The sequence below is a fragment of the Xenopus laevis genome, chromosome 6L (assembly GCF_017654675.1).
Source record: "Xenopus laevis strain J_2021 chromosome 6L, Xenopus_laevis_v10.1, whole genome shotgun sequence".
Classification (NCBI taxonomy): Eukaryota; Metazoa; Chordata; class Amphibia; order Anura; family Pipidae; genus Xenopus; species Xenopus laevis.
This window is the reverse complement of record NC_054381.1, coordinates 2,208,388-2,228,271: the sequence shown is the minus strand read 5'-3', so window position 1 is coordinate 2,228,271 and position 19,884 is coordinate 2,208,388. Positions and strand designations below refer to the sequence as shown.

The window sequence follows — 19,884 nt, the reverse complement described above, 5'->3', positions numbered from 1 at the left end:
TTCCAGCGTCGGAGCGGGTGGAGGAGGGGCCGCATCGCTAGTACGTTGAGCGGTATTGCGCTCGCTGCACTAGAAGAGCCGAATTTCTGTTTTAAAAATCAGAAATTTGTCTCTTAAAGTAACCAGAGGCGGCTTTTTGCAGCCCTTGGTAACTGGTGACTCTGTGCCGCCTGAGGCAAGATTCTCACCTTGCCTCATGGCCGGAGCGGCCCTGTGTGTTTGTGAAACTTTCACTACAGCCCTTGGTTGATGAAACAAAAAAGTAAAGAGAAAAAAAGAAAATAACCATCTTTCACATTTTAAAAAAAGCAGAGAAGACTATAAAATTGTTGTTCCAAGATCAAGTATTTTTTGTCAACAGCTGGTTGGAGTTTTCCCAATATATTGCCAGGGAAGTGGTAAAACAATTATTGATGAAAATGTATAGACCCTCCCAGGGGCCCCAATTGTAGGTGGTCCCAGTTATTAGCCCATTTGCCACTTGGCTCTCTGGGAAAAGGGCCTGGCCAACAAATAGACTGGGTCTTCTGTCAGGAAGAAATGGCCCACAGCCCCAATCATACTCCATTATACATAAAAACCTGACCAGGATTTGCCATGGATCTTGAAACGGGCAATTAGTTCCTATATTGTGTCTTTAGTATTAAACTTTCTTATGCCACATTCTGTGCAAGTGAAAGGTTTCTCTCTTGTGGTTCAGGCAAAAAGAGTTGCTATGAGTGAATGTGTTCATATACGGGCAATGTCAGAATCTTCTTCTCGTGTTGATTATATAATGTCGTTGAAGGTTGCCCTTTTCAAGAAATGATTATCACATTTTGTCCATTAAACAGTTTCCATTTGATGTGACTTATCTGGTGTTTCCTAAGGTATATCTTGTAGAGTAATATTTGCCTCATTCTGTGCACATGGGTAAGGTTTCTCTCCTATGTGGGTAACAGAATGCCGCTTAAGGTTACTCTTTGTAGAGAAAGATTTGTCACATTCTGTACATGGGAACATTTCCCTTTTTATGTGAATTATCTGGTGTCTACGAAGGTAGATCTTTGTAGAGAAACATTTGCCGCATTCTGTGCACATGAATGGTTTCTCCCCTGTGTGGGCCATAGAATGCTGCTGAAGGCTGGTCTTTGTAAAGAAAGGTTTTCCACATTCTGTACATGGGAAAGATTCCTTTTTTATGTGAATTCTCCGGTGTTTCATAAAGTTCATCTTTATAGAGAAACATTTGCCACATTCTGTGCACATGAAAGGTTTCTCCCCTGTGTGGCTCATACAATGCTGTTGAAAGTAGGGCTTTGATAAGAAATGTTTGCCACATTCTGTACATGTGAAAGTTTCCCTTTTTAAGTGAATTCTCTGGTGTGAAGTAAGGTAGGTCTTTGTAGAAAAAATGTTTGCCACATTCTGTACATGGGAACGTTTCACTCCTTGTGTGAATTGTCTGGTGTCTGATAAGGGATTTCTTTGTAGAGAAATGTTTGCCACATTCTTTACACGGGAACGTTTCACTCCTTGTGTGAATTCTTTTGTGTTTGGTAAGGTTTCTCATTTTAGAGAACTGTTTGCCACATTGTGTGCATGAGAAAAGAACAGGGAGAGACACATTCTTACATTCTGTGCATATGAATGGTTTCTCCCCAGTGAGAGTTGTGTGGGGGTAGAGGAGGTTTCTCTTACTAAAAAACATTTTCTCACATATTGTACATTTAAACATTTTTTCTTTTGTGTGAAGTTGTGCGTGTCTTTCAAGGGTATCCCTGCGAGACAATTGTTTTCCACATTCTGTACAAGTAAAAGCTCCTATGTGGACACTTATGTGGTTACAAAGTCGGTCCTTTGTAGAGAATGTTTTCTCACATTCTGTACATGCATAAGGTTTCTCCTCAGTGTGAATTCTCTGGTGTTTTTTAAGGACACTTTTTAAAGTGAAACCTTTCCCACATTCTGTGCACTTGTAAGGTCTCTCCCCCGTGTGATTTCTTTGGTGCTTCTTAAGATTTGCTTTTGTCAGGAAACCTCTCCCACATTCTGTGCACTTGAAAGGTCTCTCCCCCGTGTGAATATTTTGGTGAATTTTAAGGGTTCCCAATAGAGTGAAACGTTGGTTACATTCTGTGCACTTGAAAGGTTTCTCTCCTGTGTGAATTCTCCTGTGAATTTTAAGGCGATAACTTAGCTTGAAACGTTTCCCACATTTCGTACACTTGAATGGTTTCTCTCCTGTATGAATTCTCATGTGAATACGAAGGTAGTCTTTTCTTGCAAATCGTTCCCCGCATTCCGTGCATGTAAATGGTTTCTCTCCTGTGTGAGTTCTCAGGTGAATATGAAAGTGCCCTTTTCTTGCAAATCTTTTACCACATTCTGAGCATGTGAATGGTTTCTCCTCTGTGTGAATTCTCTGGTGTTTTCTAAGGGTATTGCTTTCCTTGAAACGTTTCCCACATTCTGTGCAATTGAATGGTTTCTCCTCTGTGTGATTTCTCATATGAATTTGGAGGTCACATATGTTTGTCAATCTTGTCTCACCTTCTGAGCATTTGGATTGCTTTCTTATTGAGGGAAGTTCCTTCTGGGAGTTTGGAAAACTCATTGTACTAAAGCTTTTTCTGAGTCTGATACAGATGTTTCTTTCCAATGTGAGGATTTGCTGGTGTTGGAGAAGTTGCAGAGTCTAATGGCCTCTTGTCTTCATCCAATAAAAATCAGATAATTATTAGCTTCTGTGGCTTCTGTACTTCTTCTTTATTTGATGCAAATAAAAAAGGAAAAATAATTTAGATCATCATTCATTGTAAAAATGTGTGTTATGGCATTTGTGCTTTGGTTTTTATTTCAGCTACCGGAGTATTTTTATTTAATAGTCTATAGCAGGGGTCCCCAACCTTTTCTACCCGTGAGCAACATTCGGATGTAAAAGGAGTTGGGGAGCAACACAAGAGTGAAAAACATTGCTGAAGGTACAAAATAAGTGATGTGATTATCCATTTAGTGGCCTCCATGAAGACTGGCAGTCTATAGGGGCCTCTGTTTGGCAGTACACCTAGTTTTTTGAAACCAAAACTTGTCTCCAAGTTTGAAATTCAAAAATAAGCATCTGCTTTGAGGCCATGGGGAGCAACATCCAAGGGGTCGGAGAGCAACATGTTGCTCACAAGCTACTGGTTGGGGACCACTGGTCAATAGGCACAGTCATCACAATCCGTTTTACAAATAAGAAACACATGAAGCTGCCATTTTAATCAGTACTGAATGAATAGTCATTGATTTTACTTCTCTGCTCATTGAGTCCCTGCTCACAGTTACATTCACTCTCCTAACTGAAGTCTCAGGGCTGTGCAGCTGGGCCTCCATACGAACTTTGTGAGTTGTGGACATAAATTTTATCCAATCACAGTCATCACATAAATTTACATTTGCACTTGGAAATACATTATGAGTTATGGTAAAATTGTACAAAAACAAAATGCAGTTTTCTTTATTTTTGGTGACTATCTTCATCTTTATTATACTTTTGGAAATGGAAAGGAGGACGTCTTCTCGTATAAATGAGAAGAGAATAGTAGGACCTGCAAAGAAAGTGTTACAAGAGAAAAATGTGGTGGCAAAAGTTCTAAAGAAAAATAAAGCAGAGTATGAGCAAAATGTAAAGCAGTTTAAAGGCTGTGAAAGAAGTAAAGGAAATCACCCCTCAAGTGCAAACCATTTATTTGGAGAAATCACCTGTTCTGATGCCAAGTGAGGAGGCTTCACCAGGTACAAGAACTGCTCAAAAAATACCCTGATGTCTGGAGTCAGCTGCCCCCTGGATTCTTCTCAGGACTGTTTGTCTGGCACTAGTGCCCCTTTGGGCAGAAAATGGTGGGCCATACTGACATGAAGCTTTTCTAGGAAAGGATCATAACATAATGGGGGGCATTAGATTGGATCAGTAGCACTGGCTCAGAGCTTTGTGCAGAGCAGCAGTGTGACATCCAATCATTTACCTCTCACTTCCCGATTCCCTGGGACTTCCTTTTCCACAGATTCTTCCCCCAATCCTCACATCAGCTTCCCAGGTTCCTAGTGTTCTTGTCACCAGTCAGTTTGGGGCCAATTCATCCCGGGGCCGAGTCTCTGCCAGGAGCACTGCCATTCACATGTGGCAGTTTATGAGAAACAAAACTCACTGCCTGTTCTGTGTAACTGCCACAAAATGCTGCTCTGACCCCTCCCCCCAATGAGAAAGTAATTTCATGGTCCTAGTGCTGCTGGGATTTTCCAGCCATTCAAATGACTTGCTAACAACCTGGAAAATGCGGATTTAAGTTGGCAATAAAGTTTATTGATGTACATTGCTAAGACCCTCATAGCTGTACTGACTGGAGCTTAAGCTGGCCATACATAGGCAGATCCGCTTTTTTAATGAACAAACAAGCAGATCTCTCCCTGATATGCCCAGCTTGAGATTGGCTTTATTGGGCTGATGTGATCATGGACCCTAGTGTCAGGCATAGGGTAGGGGCACTGTGGAGGCAGAGGAGGAAGAGGGAGTCCTTAAAGCAGGGGCTGTAAGGGCAGGATACGAAGAGGAAGGACAGGATCAGGGTGAAGAGGATGATGAGTCAGAGTTGGCTGGACCTGGACTTGAACAGGGTCAGGATGGTGCAGGTGTAGAGAGAACAGGACTGGATTAGGACAGCATGGAGTAAGTACAGAGAAAACAGGACTGGAACAGGACAGGATGGCACAAGTATACAGAGCAGAGAAGCAGGAGGACTAGGCAGAAAAGACTAGGAAACAGTGCAGAAAGGACAAGACAAGGTAAGGTTTTAGCAAAGCAAGGTTCAGGCCGGACAAGGCAAACAAGGCAAGGTAAGCAGGCCCAAATTTGTGGCAAGGCCACAAAGGCCCGGGCCTAGGATGGCAAGTTATTAGGGGTGGCGTGTCACCCAGCCGCCTGCTGAAGGTAAGGTAAAGGTCAGGTTAGACAGAGCCAGAACAGGAACTCAGAGCTAGAGGCAAGCCACAGTGCTCAGGAAGGCCAATGCTCAGATATTGATGGTAAGGAGGGCTGGCCTTATATAGGGCAGGATCAGCCCTGATAAACTGATCCCAACCCACCAATCAGGCTGCTGCTGGGCAAGGGCTGCAAATGCCAGATTATAGATAATAGGCAAGCCTTTCAGCTGCTCATCGGACCCCATGGTCAAGGCACCAAGTAAGAAACCCAGAGGTCCCTGGCTCAAATCCTAGCAGAGCCTGACACCTAGAAGATTACAACAAGAATACAAAGAACATCTTACAAAGGGCGAGAAATTCTTTGGTAGTCATAGGGAAGGCAAATTTCTAAGGGAGGAACACCCCAAAATTGAGATTCCCTGGCTCTCCAGGTAGGAGGTTGAGCACAGGGCTTACAACCCTGTCTTACAAAAAAAACTATTGTAGCAAAACCAATTAATGAGAGATGCTTGGCAGACATTCGGAAATTAACCAAGAACCAAGATATGTAACAACATGGCAACATGGAATGTGAGAAGCCTCTACAAACCAGCAGCACTAAAAAACTTAAATAAGAAAAATAAGATGAGTGTATTTGCATTACAGGAAATTAAATGATGAGATACCAACATGCAGGAGAATATAGTGTGTTCTATAGTGAGCACAGATACAGGTATAACACCTTTGGAAGGATTTGCAGTTTGTAAGGATTTGAAAAGAAACAGTTTTCAAGCAGTTAATATAAGAATAAGTATAATAAGAATCAAAGCCTTAATATGTAACTTAACATTAATTTGTGTGCATGCACTGACCAAGAAGGCAGAAGATGAAACAAGGATTCTTTTTATGAAAAACTTAAAGGGATTCTGTCATGGGAAAACATGTTTTTTTCAAAACACATCCAGCTGAATTCTACACTGAAATCCATTTTTCAAAAGAGCAAACAGATTTTGTTATATTCAATTTTGAAATCTGACATGGGGCTAGACATATTGTCAATTTCCCAGCTGCCCCCAGTCATGTGACTTGTGCTCTGATAAACTTCAATCACTCTTTACTGCTGTACTGCAAGTTGGACTGATATCACTCCCCCCCCAAGAAGCCTAACAACAAAACAACGGGAAGGTAACCAGATAGCAGCTCCCTAACACAAGATAACAGCTGCCTGGTAGATCTAAGAACAACACTCAATAGTAAATGCCAAGTCCCACTGAGACACATTCAGTTCCATTAAGTAGGAGAAATAACAGCCTGCCAGAAAGTACTTCCATCCACAAGTCACATGACTGGGGCAGCTGGGAAACTGACAAAATGTCTAACCCCATGTAGATTTCGAAATTAAATATAAAAAAATCTGTTTGCTCTTTTGAGAAATGGATTTCAGTGCAGAATTCTTAACTGATGTGTTTTGGAAAAAAACATGTTTTTCCATGACAGTATCCCTTTAAAGAAATAATAGGAAAACCGCCAATATATACAATATTAAAATATGGGAGAAATAAATGCACAGGTTGGGAAAGAACGGGTATATACGGTGACTATTGGAATTAAAAGTGCTCATTTGAAGTAACAAATGATAATGGCAATCGACTGATTGATTTTGCAACAGGAATGAACATGACAGTGACTGCGATTTATTTCCCTCAAAAGAAGATAAAAAAATTATCACGGAGATCACCAGACAACAGAATAGAGAACCAAATGACCATGCCTTAATAGACATCACGAAACCGACATCATCAATATTTGTACTTTATGCAGTGCCGATATGGATACCAATCATTACCTTGTTAAGTATAAACAAAAAATTGTCCAAGAACAAAATAAATTTGTGATTGAAAAATCAAAAATAAGCGAGAAAACTATAAATAAATAGTGAAAAGCACAATTTTCTCCAAGTTTCACAAAAAAATTACACCCATGGAGTGAAAAATTTGTCGCCCATAGACCTCAACTTATTTGCCCATCACTACAAATAAATATCAAACTATGGGTCAGATTCAAGTCAGTGAGAAAAAGTTCTCTTGAGGTTTTTCACGTGAAAACTCATGGACGTGATTCAATTCTAGGAAATTTTTTTTCCCCAAATTCAGTTACTAAACATTAACATAAAGGTGAACCACCCATTTAGGGTTGCCACCTTTTTACAACATTTTCACCAGCCAGTGGTGGGGGCGGGGACAAAAGGGGTGGGCTGTGACATCAATGGGGGTGGAGCCACAGCACGCTATGAGCCAGTGGTGTGGGCGGGAACAAAAGGTGCGGCCCGTGATGTCAAAAGGAGCGGTGGAGCCACGGCAAGTGATGGGTAGAAGGCAGCAAAAAAGGTAAGTTTTGATTGGATTGGGGGCAGGCCAAGAGCCTTTTTTAGGGGTATTACAAATTTACTGGCAGCTACATTGCCGGGAAATTTGTAATACCGGCCTTGGCAGGTGTTTTACTGGCTATGCAGGTAAAATACCGGCCAGGTGCAACCCTACACCCATTTAAGATGGCCATACATGGGAACATTTAGCTTGTAATTAAGCCCCTTCAGATGAAGCCTGCAGAATTCCTGCCTGTTTATTTGGCCATCTGCCAACCAATCTTGACCACCAATCTCATTGCCCAATACATTATTAATAGGCTTGATTGTTTGTGAAACATTACTGTGCACTATTTTCATTAGGGGGGGGCGCTAAATTCGACTTACTATGGGGGAAAAGGACTACAGCCCTTGGTTGAAGAAACAAGAAAAGGGAAGATTGTATCATACTTACCGTGATCTTCCTTTCCTGGACACTCCATGTCATACTTACCGGGATAGCCCCGCCCCAGTGCTCCCATCAGAAGGACCCTCCCCAAAGCTTTAAAAGCCCAACCCCACCCCCAGTCCGGTGTCTCGTAATAAGCTTCTAGAAACTACCGAAAAAGGGATGGGAAACCTGACATGGAGTGTCCAGGAAAGGAAGATCACGGTAAGTATGATACAATCTTCCCTTTTCCTGGACACTCCATGTCATACTTACCGGGACTTAGCAAGCTAATATCCCAATGGGAGGGAATTTGTTACACATAAGGAAGTGGCAGAGTATAATCTATACCAGATAAAACTCAGAAGAATGAAACCCCCAAAGGTGGACAAAAATCACCTTGTGGAAATTTGTGAACTCTATTTTCAGAGGAAATGGACTGGAAGAGAATAAAGGAAATAGTACTCCTTAAAGGAACCCACACCAAAGTAATGATACGAGTGTGAAACCAGCATGACAATTACATTTAAAAAGAGAGAACTCTCTCTTAATTAAATAGAAGCGGATAGGAACCCAGAGTAACACTTCTACATAGTCTTACTCCTACTACATACCAGCACGTTTATTCCAACCGCATAACATCCACAAGAGGACTCTTGGAAATGGCTCAAAAGCATGGTACCTGCAAAAGAGGATTTAGTAGGGGGAAGGAAAAATACCATCACTAGTATTCTACATGACCCCACTCTGTATGACACTACCGGTACATGGCATCACCTAGTGTAGTTCCCCGTCTCTTTAATACTAAGGAACCTGTATTTATTCTAGACCATAACCAATACACCTCTCAATGAGAGGTCCGTAGAATGACTTATGGAGAAGGAGTGCTGCCAATGTGGGAATACCTTACCTGCCCTGTGAGGTATCTAGAAGCATTCTGCAGTCTGTACAGATTGAAATTGTTTTTTTATCTTTAGCTCATGATCCAACACCAAACAAGACTGGATAGTATTAAAGATCAGCATGCCCTGGAGTAGACCAGGTAAAAGAAATGCCTGCAGATATGCATAACCTTGCTATGATACAGTCCTCGAGCCTTCACAGATGTGACCTGTACATAGCTGGAGTTATTGTACCCCATAGATTGGGCCTATAAACAATCTGTATGGCCTGCTCCCATGAGTTTACCATGTAGGAAGAAATTTGAATGACTCAAGGAAGTATTACAACCAACAATACTGCTAGAGATTGGTTATTCTCAAATCCCTGGACATGGACAGTACCATCCTTAAGTGTTCAAGATTAAAATTAATCTAGGTATGGAGATATAATTATTTACCTATTATTCTGCAATGGAACTCCCCTACTAACCATACTAGCATGTCCAAGCCTGTTGGCAAGAGATGCAATAACCAGGACCTTGCCTAAGGCTGATACTGCAGCCTTGGTCTAAAAGGATAAAGTGTATAAGACCCTTTTTATAGCTTGATGTTAAGCCCTATGATACTTACCTCAACTAGCCAGGCCAGTCTATGGTGGTGTAAAAGGCTAAACCCAGAGTAACAGACCTTTAGAAAACCCAGCATGCCAAGATTGCATGCTTCCTGTCCACCATATGGATTAACATTACAGAATAGCCTGTTATAACGAACCTGTGGATCAAAACTTTTAGCTATAACTGAATTGATGGAGAATACCTAATTTTACAGCCAGCTTTATATGGTACCCATTAATATAATATGTCCCATGAATATATAGTCCGAGAGCTGACCCCTATTGTATTGGAGACAAACTAAATAGGTCTGTACTATAAAATACCTCATTGCAAAGCTCTAAAACCCTGTGGCAGTAGTGAATACAGTATACAGTATGTGATTTAACCAAACATTTGCACTGACTGATGCACCCACTGTCTTCCAGACTGAGACCAGATAAGTTGCACCCCTGTAACCAAGAAAGAGATCCTGATGAATATCATACCAGTTTTATAAATAGACCTTGATTTATCATTGGAATATACAGAACACTTATCTTGCCTGATATCCAGCTGTGGCGATATTAGAATCCTTGTTAAATGTATATATGACTGTATACATGTCTACGTCCATTTAGCCCCAGGCCAATCCTATCGCAGAAGCAGGATACGTATTTATCTTATTTTCTTAATCAGCAGGAATAAGTACAGTCGTAGAACCTAGATTCTAATTAGTGAGATCCTTAAGACTGATAACTATTCCAACAGCCTATAGTTGAATGTAAGCAAATATATGGACCACGTCGACTTCAAAAGTTGTGGTCTACAAGTTCATGTTATAATACAGCCATTGTATAATACCTACCTGCCGTTTGACTATTGCATAACACCCATATGCAATATAGTCGTATACCTTTAAACCAGAATTGGCCACTACTCTCACACCATCTTTGTAACGGTGCATAATCCTATATATTACATAGCATTTATATGAATCAGAATTGGCCTTAGCCAATCCATTTAGACAAGATACATGTCTACATCAGTTACCACCTTTACTGTATCTGTAACTCATATACCGATTGTGGAATACTTACCGGGACACAGTCCCCTAAGCCATTATGGACTGCTGTAAATAAGGGTATAATACTTATCTGCAACACAGCTGACGTACTTAATTAAGTTCATAATACCTATATCTGACTTGGCTAGTGCCTTTAAGTCAGTCTTGGCTGCTGTTATCAGAAAGCATACGTTACCCTATTGGCTTATTTGCAAGAGTAATCCATGCTTATAACCTAAATCAAGGTTACTTGAAACAGACATGACCCAGGGATACTGGAGCCTTAACTTGTGTTACTATGCTTACATACAAACCTGAAGGTTATATAGGCACCCTCCGGAAATGCCTAGAACCTTACCACACCCATTACTCATCAGTTTAACATTTACCTTCAGTTTGGTTGTTCTATTGATTGGTGTCCAAACCAGAGAGATGTATAGCATGTTCATTTACTTTAGTTATAACCTTAGTAAGCACCAAAGCCACTGAAATGTTTAAGCATATACATACAGTAAGGTTATAGTAGTGACCAGTGGCTGGCCAATTAATGTATGACATGTGCATTAGTATGTGGTTATTATAGCCAGCTCCGAACCACTGATGTTACCCCATCTACATTCAGTTTGGTGTAATATTAAAAAGTGCCTATACCAAAAATGTCTAACATGTACATTCATATTTGGTTATTAAAACCAGCTCTGGAACCACTAAAAAGTTTCCACATATACAGTCAGTTTGGTTACCACATAATGCAGCAACAGGCCCAGAAATGTATAACATATGCATTTGTATTTGGTTATTCAAGCTAGCTCTAGAATCACTGAAATGTTTCACATATACAGTCAGATTGGTTACTGCCTTATGCAGTGACAGACACAGAAATGTATAATATATGCATTTATATTTGGTTATTCAAGCCAGCTCTAGAATCACTGAAATGTTTCCACATATACAGTCAGTTTGGTTACTGCCTTATGCAGTGACCGGCCCATAAATGTATAACATATGCATTTGTATTTGGTTATTAAAGTCAGTTCTAAAATCACTGAACTGTTTCCACATATACAGTCAGTTTGATTACTAGAAAATGCAGTGATAGACCCATAAATGTAGAACATATGCATTTTGTTTCCACATATACAGACAGTTTGGTTACTGCCTTATGCAGCGACAGGCCCATAAATGTATAACATATGCATTTGTATTTGGTTATTAAAGCCAGCTCTAGAATCACTGAAATGTTTCCACATATAGTCAGTTTGGTTGCAATATTCAGTAGTGCCAGGACTAGGAATTCCTACATCCTGCAGACAGAGCACTCTGCCCAAGAGTAAAGAGGCCCCTTTCTCTGGCTGCCCATCCCAGCTAGCCAGTATCCACATGCTCACACATATACATACATATATAAACACATATATATACTGGCTAAACAGTTTACTTCCTTCCATACAGCAATGTCTAAGCTTCTAAGCTAGCTAAATCAGAAGCAGAGTAGAAGAAGTACATGTTAATTTAGTTCACAAACCTATACTATAAAGGAAGAGTTGTAACACACAACCTTACCTGATGTTTCAGATAATCAATCTGAGCTGCTAAGGGAGGGGGTGGGAGGGGATCTACCTGTTCATTAACTGAACCTGAATACTGACCTCCAGACTAATTACCCAATTACCTGCAGCTGTTGTAAACCGAACCTGCAGATCAACATAGTATTCTCAGTGCTGAAATAAGAAGGCTAACATTGTATTTGCAACATTCACATCACATATAGACAAGTCTTGCCTTAATGCTGCTTTCAGACCCTGCAGATCATCATTGCATAGAACTGCTCTCAGCTGCTCTCAGCACGTAGAAACAGTTTTGCATTATCACTGCATTGCATTATCATTGCTCATAGAACGTATATATCAGCCTTTGCAGCTGCACAGTTCTTCCAATGGCCAACATGGCTCATACTTTTTTAAGAGTTAGGAGACTCTGGAACAAGTGGCATTCTCAGCTTAAATTTAGCTTTAACTGCCAGTAGATTTAAGACCTCAGGGTTTTCTTTTATTTAACCCTGGAAGCTGCCAATTACCTCAACCTTGGGAAAGTCTTTTGAGGGAGGCAGCTGGCTCTGACACCTAAATTCCTCCAGAAGAAAAAAAATAATACCCCCATGTGGGGGAAAAAGAGAAGGAGGCCATAAGGTTCAGGCCGCTAACTAAATATTTGTTATCAGAATAACGTACCTAACTGCCACCTCCCTCTCCCATCCGTAAAAATCATAAAGGGTGTATGAGCCATATAACCCAATGCCGCTGGACGCTTTTTAGACATGCCCAGGTAGGCATACGGATGGGGGACATAGCACTTGCCACAGACCTGGATGTAATCAGGCTGGAGGGCACATGGATCAAGGAAAGCAATGATATTAGCCACAGTAAAAACTGTGCCTACCTGATCCAGATGTTTAAACACTGAAGATTCCACCTGAGGTAATGTGCTTAGGGGTAAAAGATCACCAGGACCAACCCGAGTCCCTAGGACGCTAACAGCAGCCCTACTGCTTCCCCAAGGTTAAAAAGAAAACTTGCTTCTAACAGGAGCAAAAAAAAAAAAAACTGAAGCAGAAGGAAAAAAAGACACCGGACTGGGGGGTGGGGTTGGGCTTTTAAAGCTTTGGGGAGGGTCCTTCTGATGGGAGCACTGGGGCGGGGCTATCCCGGTAAGTATGACATGGAGTGTCCAGGAAAGTGAAAGAGGAAAAAAAAAAAGTTGACTCGGTAGTTTCATGTTATTTAATAAAATCCATATATTCCATTACTACTTAACAAATACCATCATCCCACCCCACACACACGTTCCAGGCTCAAATTCTTTTTGTCAACAGCTGGTTGTTTTCCCACTGTATTCCCAGGGAAACAGTAAAATCAGGCCTGGATTTGTGGCAAGGCCCGGGCCTAGGGCAGCACATTTTTAGGGGCGGTATGCCGCCCAGCGCATTGATGCGCATCACCGGGAGCAGAGCTGGGAGCGGAGGAACAATAAAACTGCACATGAGCGCAGTTGGTCCCGGCACACATAGGTGAGTATTCTGGGATGCTGCGCATGTGTGGGGAGGAGGAAGTGATTGCGGGGGAGGGAGCAATCGCGAGGGGAGGGGGCGGGTATTTGCCCCTCTGGCCTAGGGGCAGCCGAAAAAGAAATCCGGCCCTGCGTAAAATAATTCTTGGTTAAGACTGCCCAGGATTTGTCATGGAAGTTTTAAAGGGTAAATTAGTTCCTACATTTTGTCTCTTGTACTAAACAAGCTTATGCCACATAAGTTTTCTCTCCCGTGTGGATAATCTTATTTAGGTAAAAAAGTTGCTATGAGTGAATTTGTTCACATACGGGCAATGTAATTCTAGTGTGGATTATATAATGCCATTGAAGGTTGCTCTTTTTCAAGAAACATTTGCCATATTCTGTACTAATGTGAATTCTAAGGTGTTTGTAAAGCTATATCTTTGGGAAAGTTTCCCCTTTTTTTATGAATTCTCTGGTGTCTGCTAAGGTTCATCTTTGCAGAGAAACATTTGCCACATTCTGTGCAAGTGAAAGGTTTCTCCCCTGTGTGGATAATAGAATGCCGCTGAAGGTTGCTCTTTTTAGAGAAAGATTTGCCACATTCTGTACATTGCAAAGTTTCTGTTTTTATATGAATTCTCTGGTGTTTGCTAAGGTACAGCTCTGTAGAGAAACATTTGCCACATTCTGTGCACGTGAATGGTTTCTCCCCTATGTGGGTCATAGAATGCTGCTGAAGGCTGGCCTTTGTATAGAAAGATTTGCCACATAATGTACATGGGAACGTTTCCACTATTTTATGAACTCTTTGGTGTCTGCTAAGGTTCATCTTTCTAGAGAAGCATCTGCCACATTCTGTGCAAGTGAAAGGTTTCTCCCCTGTGTGGGTAACACAATGCTGCCGAAGGTTTCTCTTTTCCGAGAAAGATTTGCCACATTTTGTACATGGGAAAATTTTACTTTTTACATGAATTCTCTGGTGTGTGATAAGGTTTCTGATCTTAGAGAACTGTTTGCCACATTCTGTGCATGGAAAAAGAATAGAGTGAGATGAATTTTTACATTCTGTGCATATGAATGGTTTCTCCCCAGAGTGAGTTGTGTGGGGGTAGAGAAGGGTTTTCTTACTAGAAAAGATTTTCCCACATAATGTACAGGTAAATGTTTTTTCTTCTGCGTGAAGTTGTAAGTGTTGTTCCAGGTTTTTCTTCTGAGAGAATTGTTTGCCACAATCTTTACATGTGAAAGGTTTCTCCACTGTGTGAAGTGTATAATGTTTGGTAAGGACTGTCTTTAAACTGAAAGCTTTGCCACATTCTGCACAAGAAAATGGTTTCACCCCCGTGTGAATTATTTGATGACGGGTAAGTTCACCCTTTGAAAGGAAACATTTCCCACATTCCGAACAAGAAAATGGTTTCACCCCTGTGTGAATTCTGTGATGAATGGTAAGGTGGGTCTTTGAAATGAAACTTTTGCCACATTCTGTACAAGCAAATGGTTTCTCCCCTGTGTGAATTATTTGATGACTAGTAAGGTTGCCCTTTGAAAAGAAACATTTTCCACATTCTGTACAAGCAAATGGTTTCTCCCCTGTGTGAATTCTTTGATGAATGGTAAGGTGAGGCTTGGAAATGAAACATTTCCCACATTCTGTACAAGCAAATGGTTTCTCCCCTGTGTGAATTCTTTGATGGATGGTAAGGTTGCCCTTTGGAAAAAAACATTTCCCACATTCTGCACAAGCAAATGGTTTCTCCCCTGTGTGAATTCTTTGATGAATGGTAAGGTTGCCCTTTAAAAAGAAACATTTCCCACATTCTGTACAAGCAAATGGTTTCTCCCCTGTGTGAATTCTTTGATGAATAGTAAGGTTGCCCTTTGAAAAGAAACATTTCCCACATTCTGCACAAGCAAATAGTTTCTCCCCTGTGTGAATTTTTTGATGAATGGCAAGATGAGGCTTTGAAATGAAACATTTCCCACATTCTGTACAAGTAAATGGTTTTCCCCTTGTGTGAACTTTACGGTGCCTCAGAAGGTGGTAGCATTGGGAGAAACTTTTTCCACATTCTTTACATGAAAACGGATTAATTCTTATATGAATCCGCAGGTGCTTGACTAGATGACTGTTTAAGCTGAAACATTTCCCACATTCAGTACAAGCATACGGTTTCTCTCCTGTGTGAATTCTCTGGTGTTTAATAAGGGTACTCTTCACAGTGAAACTTCTCCCACATTCTGGGCAAATGTAAGGTCTCACCCCTGTGTGAATTCTTTGGTGAATTTTAAGGTGTGACACTTTAATGAAACGTTTCCCACATTCTGTGCACATGTAAGGTCTCTACCCGGTGTGAATTTTTTGGTGAACTTTAAGGCTGTCCATTGTAGTGCAACTTTGGTCACATTCTGTGCACTTGAATGGTTTCTCTCCTGTATGAATTCTCTGGTGTTTTTTAAGGATTCCATTTTGGCAAAAGCTTTTCCCACATTCTGGGGACTTGTATGTGCATGTGAAAGATTTCTCCCCTGTTTGAATTGTCTGATGTTCTTTAAGGGATTCTTTATCTCGGAAACCTTTCCCACATTCTGTGCACGTAAATGGTTTCTCCTCTGTGTGAAGTCTCAGGTGATAATTAAGGTGGGTTTTTGTTATAAACTTTTCCCTACATTCTGCACATGGGTAAGGTTTCTCCCCTGTGTGAAGTCTCATATGAATAAGGAGGTTACCTTTTTTGGCAAATCTTTTCCCACATTCTGAGCATTTGAATTGTTTTCTTACTGAGGGAAGTTCCTTCTGGGAGTTGGGAAGGCTCATTGTACTAAAGCTTTTTCGGAGTCTGATACAGATGTTTCTTTCCAATGGGAGGATTTGCTGGTGTTGGAGAAGTTTCACAGTCGAATGGTCTCTTGTCTTTAAAATCAGATAACTTTTAGCTTCTGGGGCTTCTGTACTTCTTCTTTATTTAATTCAAACATATAAAGCGAAAACAAATGAAAATATAATTTAATTAAAACTTGTGTGTTATAGTATTTGTGTTTTGTTTTTCTATTTTAGCCTCCGAGTATTGTTTTGTATACATAATTGGTACATAATAATTCACATTTGCTCTTGAAGATAATTGAGTTATAGTGAATTTGTACAAAAAGAGTAAATTGTATAGAGTTCTGGCTCCAAGTATTCCTTGTGCTCACCTCTTGCTCTGGCCTTGTCCATAGAAGGCTGATTCATTGATTAAGAAATATAGAGCCAGACCCTCACAGATTATACTGAAATTGGTTTATTCACAAAACAGGTTTTGGCCAAAGTGAAACACCTGAAAAAGAGCTTTGTCCAAAACATGTTGTGTGAATAAACAAATTACAGCATAATCTTCGAAGGTCTGGCTCTATATTTCTTAATAAAAAATATAATTTTGTGGTGTTTCACCTTCTTTCATCTAAGAAAGAAACAGTCCTCCCCTGCTTTATGGCAGCTGAGATTCTAGCTATCTGTATAACAGAACATTCTGTCCCAGTGGCTGCACAGATCCTATCTGATCCCCATTGTAAGCAGCAGTCCTGTCCTGCTTTATGGCAGCTGAGATTCTAGCTATCTGTATAACAGAACATTCTGTCCCAGTGGCTGCACAGATCCTATCTGATCCCCATTGTAAGCAGCAGTCCTGTCCTGCTTTATGGCAGCTGAGATTCTAGCTATCTGTATAACAGAACATTCTGTCCCAGTGGCTGCACAGATCCTATCTGATCCCCATTGTAAGCAGCAGTCCTGTCCTGCTTTATGGCAGCTGAGATTCTAGCTATCTGTATAACAGAACATTCTGTCCCAGTGGCTGCACAGATCCTATCTGATCCCCATTGTAAGCAGCAGTCCTGTCCTGCTTTATGGCAGCTGAGATTCTAGCTATCTGTATAACAGAACATTCTGTCCCAGTGGCTGCACAGATCCTATCTGATCCCCATTGTAAGCAGCAGTCCTGTCCTGCTTTATGGCAGCTGAGATTCTAGCTATCTGTATAACAGAACATTCTGTCACAAGCAGCATATTGACATAATGACTAATAAGTTAATAAAAATGTCTTATTCACAAAGGGCCCTAAAATGATTAAGCTGCAAGGCCAGATATGACATTACACACTCATACAGAAAATGACTGGACAGCAGATACAGGTAATATAAAGTGTATGTTAAATACCCTCCATACATGGGGCAGATATTGCAATAGTTCATAAGAGTTCTGGGAAATCTTGGATGACATCTATAAAAGCCAATGAGAAAACATTGCAGTTTTTCTCCAGATTCCTTATGTAGAGCCTGTGTTGTCCCTTGTTCCCTCACTACAACTCCCAGCATGCCCAGAGAGCACACAGGGCCTGTAGCTGAGCAGAGCCATTTTGGTGCAGCATGTCTTTGGCTAAACACTATGGCTGATTAGAACATAATGGGGGGCATTAGATTGGATCAGTAGCACTGGCTCAGAGCTTTGTGCAGAGCAGCAGTGTGACATCCAATCATTTACCTCTCACTTCCCGATTCCCTGGGACTTCCTTTTCCACAGATTCTTCCCCCAATCCTCACATCAGCTTCCCAGGCTCCTAGTGTTCTTGTCACCAGTCAGTTTGGGGCCAATTCATCCCGGGGCCAGTGGCTAGAGTCTCTGCCAGGAGCACTGCCATTCACATGTGGCAGTTTATGACAAACAAAACTCACTGCCTGTTCTGTGTAACTGACAGAAAATGGTGCTTTGGCCCCTCCCCCCAAGGAGGCAGAAGCTTCATGGTCCTAGTGCTGCTGGGATTTTCCAGTGTTTAAATGACTCGCTAACAACCTGGCCAAACATGGATTCAACTTGGCAATAAATCTAATGGCTGTGGCTGACATATTTCATTTGGCAACAAAGTGCCAGAAACTACATCTACTGTGTTCATTCATCTAAATGGAAACAATTCAGCCCAAATATTTTGTATGGATATTTTAGCTGAAAATTCCCAGGTGGCAGGGATGGTGGGTACATTGAGACCCCAGAAATGACTGTTTTCTGTATCTTCACTTATTCCTCCACATGGAAACAGCACAATGAGAGGTTCCCACTTCACCTATCACTCGTTTTTGGGTATTTACCCCCCGGCACTTCAGAACTGTGAGTGTAATACGAGAGTAATGCAGGAAGCTCTTATCTGTTCACCATCTTTATTTTTTATATTCACTTCCCAGTCTCCTCCCACTATTCCCAAGGCTGCAGCATTCTAACAGCCTTATAAAGTAATTAACATGAGAAAATGAACACCGTTTATGCAAATTCATACTCCCCCATTATGCCTCAAACCCCTGAAACATTATAAAGTACGTAGTCAAATACCGAGGCAAGTTGTTTGTGAGACTGAACTTTGTTGGATTTCACTGGCCAGTTCAATTTGTAGGTGACTGGTCCCAACTGACTGTGAATCTGAATGGGGCCAAATAATATGGATCAAATTTTGATCTCGTTGAGTGTTTTTTTTTCTCACCCATTGGCCAGCATTAACGGGGTTGTTCTCCCTTCAACACTTTTTTTCATTTCAGTTGACTTCAGATTGCCGACCAGAAATAGACTTTTTAAACATTCTTTCTATTTTCACATTGAAGTTTAAAGCTCAATGTGTCTTCTTTGCCTCCTCAGATTCAGGACTATATGGGGCAGGTCATCTCCAAGTTGAACAAAATCTCCTGGTCTGTAACAAACTTCAAAGTTGTATTGATATAACCTGTCTGACCATCTGTGAATATGAAGAGGGAGGTGGGCAGCGCTGATAGCAAGTAAATAAAGGTTTGGTGATCAGTTCTCAGGGTAAACTTCCTGCCATGAAGGATATGATGTCGCCTTTCACAAGTCCATATACAGGTCAGGGCCTCCTGCTGTGTATTTCTGTTCAGCTGAAGAGACCAATGTAGCTACATTTGGGGAAACATGTACCAAAGTGATACAGCCCAAATGCCATGATTTTTAAACAGTCCTACATGTGGCATGAAATCTATAAGTTTTTGGCCTGCCAAGAGAGGGGTATTTGTAAATTTCCTATATGGGGGGTCCAGGTTTATGAAAAATTTTGATCCATGGCATTGGGAAATTAGGTCTTCTGTAGTGGGCAGAGGGTAACATTAAGGTATCACTGCTTTGTTTACCTGATGAAGGTCGCAAATAAAGGAATAAGTGCGGCTCACCAAAAGTCCTTGTTGGTTTAATTCCACGGGTTATCCTGTGTACGATATCCCAAATCAATGTATCAATAATGAAATTAGTTGTGGAACAAATCCAGGGCAGCAAGCTTGACTGCAATATTCTTTATTGGGAAGCAGAGTTACACAACATGTTTCGGGCAAAAGGGCATTGCCCGAAACATGTTGTGTAACTCTGCTTCCCAATAAAGAATATTGCAGTCAAGCTTGCTGCCCTGGATTTGTTCCACAACTAATTGCATTATTGATACCTGATGAAGGTCCACACTATTGATGTGCACCCGCCCGATATCCGCCCTCCCTCCACCCGTGCCCATCTTCTGGCATCACAAAAGGGGCTGGTGAGCAGGCACGTGGCTATAAAA

The 19,884-nt window shown here is 41.1% G+C and overlaps 1 protein-coding gene and 1 pseudogene across 1 annotated transcript in view; both read right to left on the bottom strand.

Annotated features, from left to right (window-relative positions):
• The window catches only part of LOC121394826 (zinc finger protein 239-like), a 601,589-nt gene that overhangs the window by 437,647 nt on the left and 144,058 nt on the right, over positions 1–19,884 (bottom strand). The window lies entirely within an intron of this gene.
• LOC108719509 lies at positions 869–19,555 on the bottom strand (annotated as a pseudogene).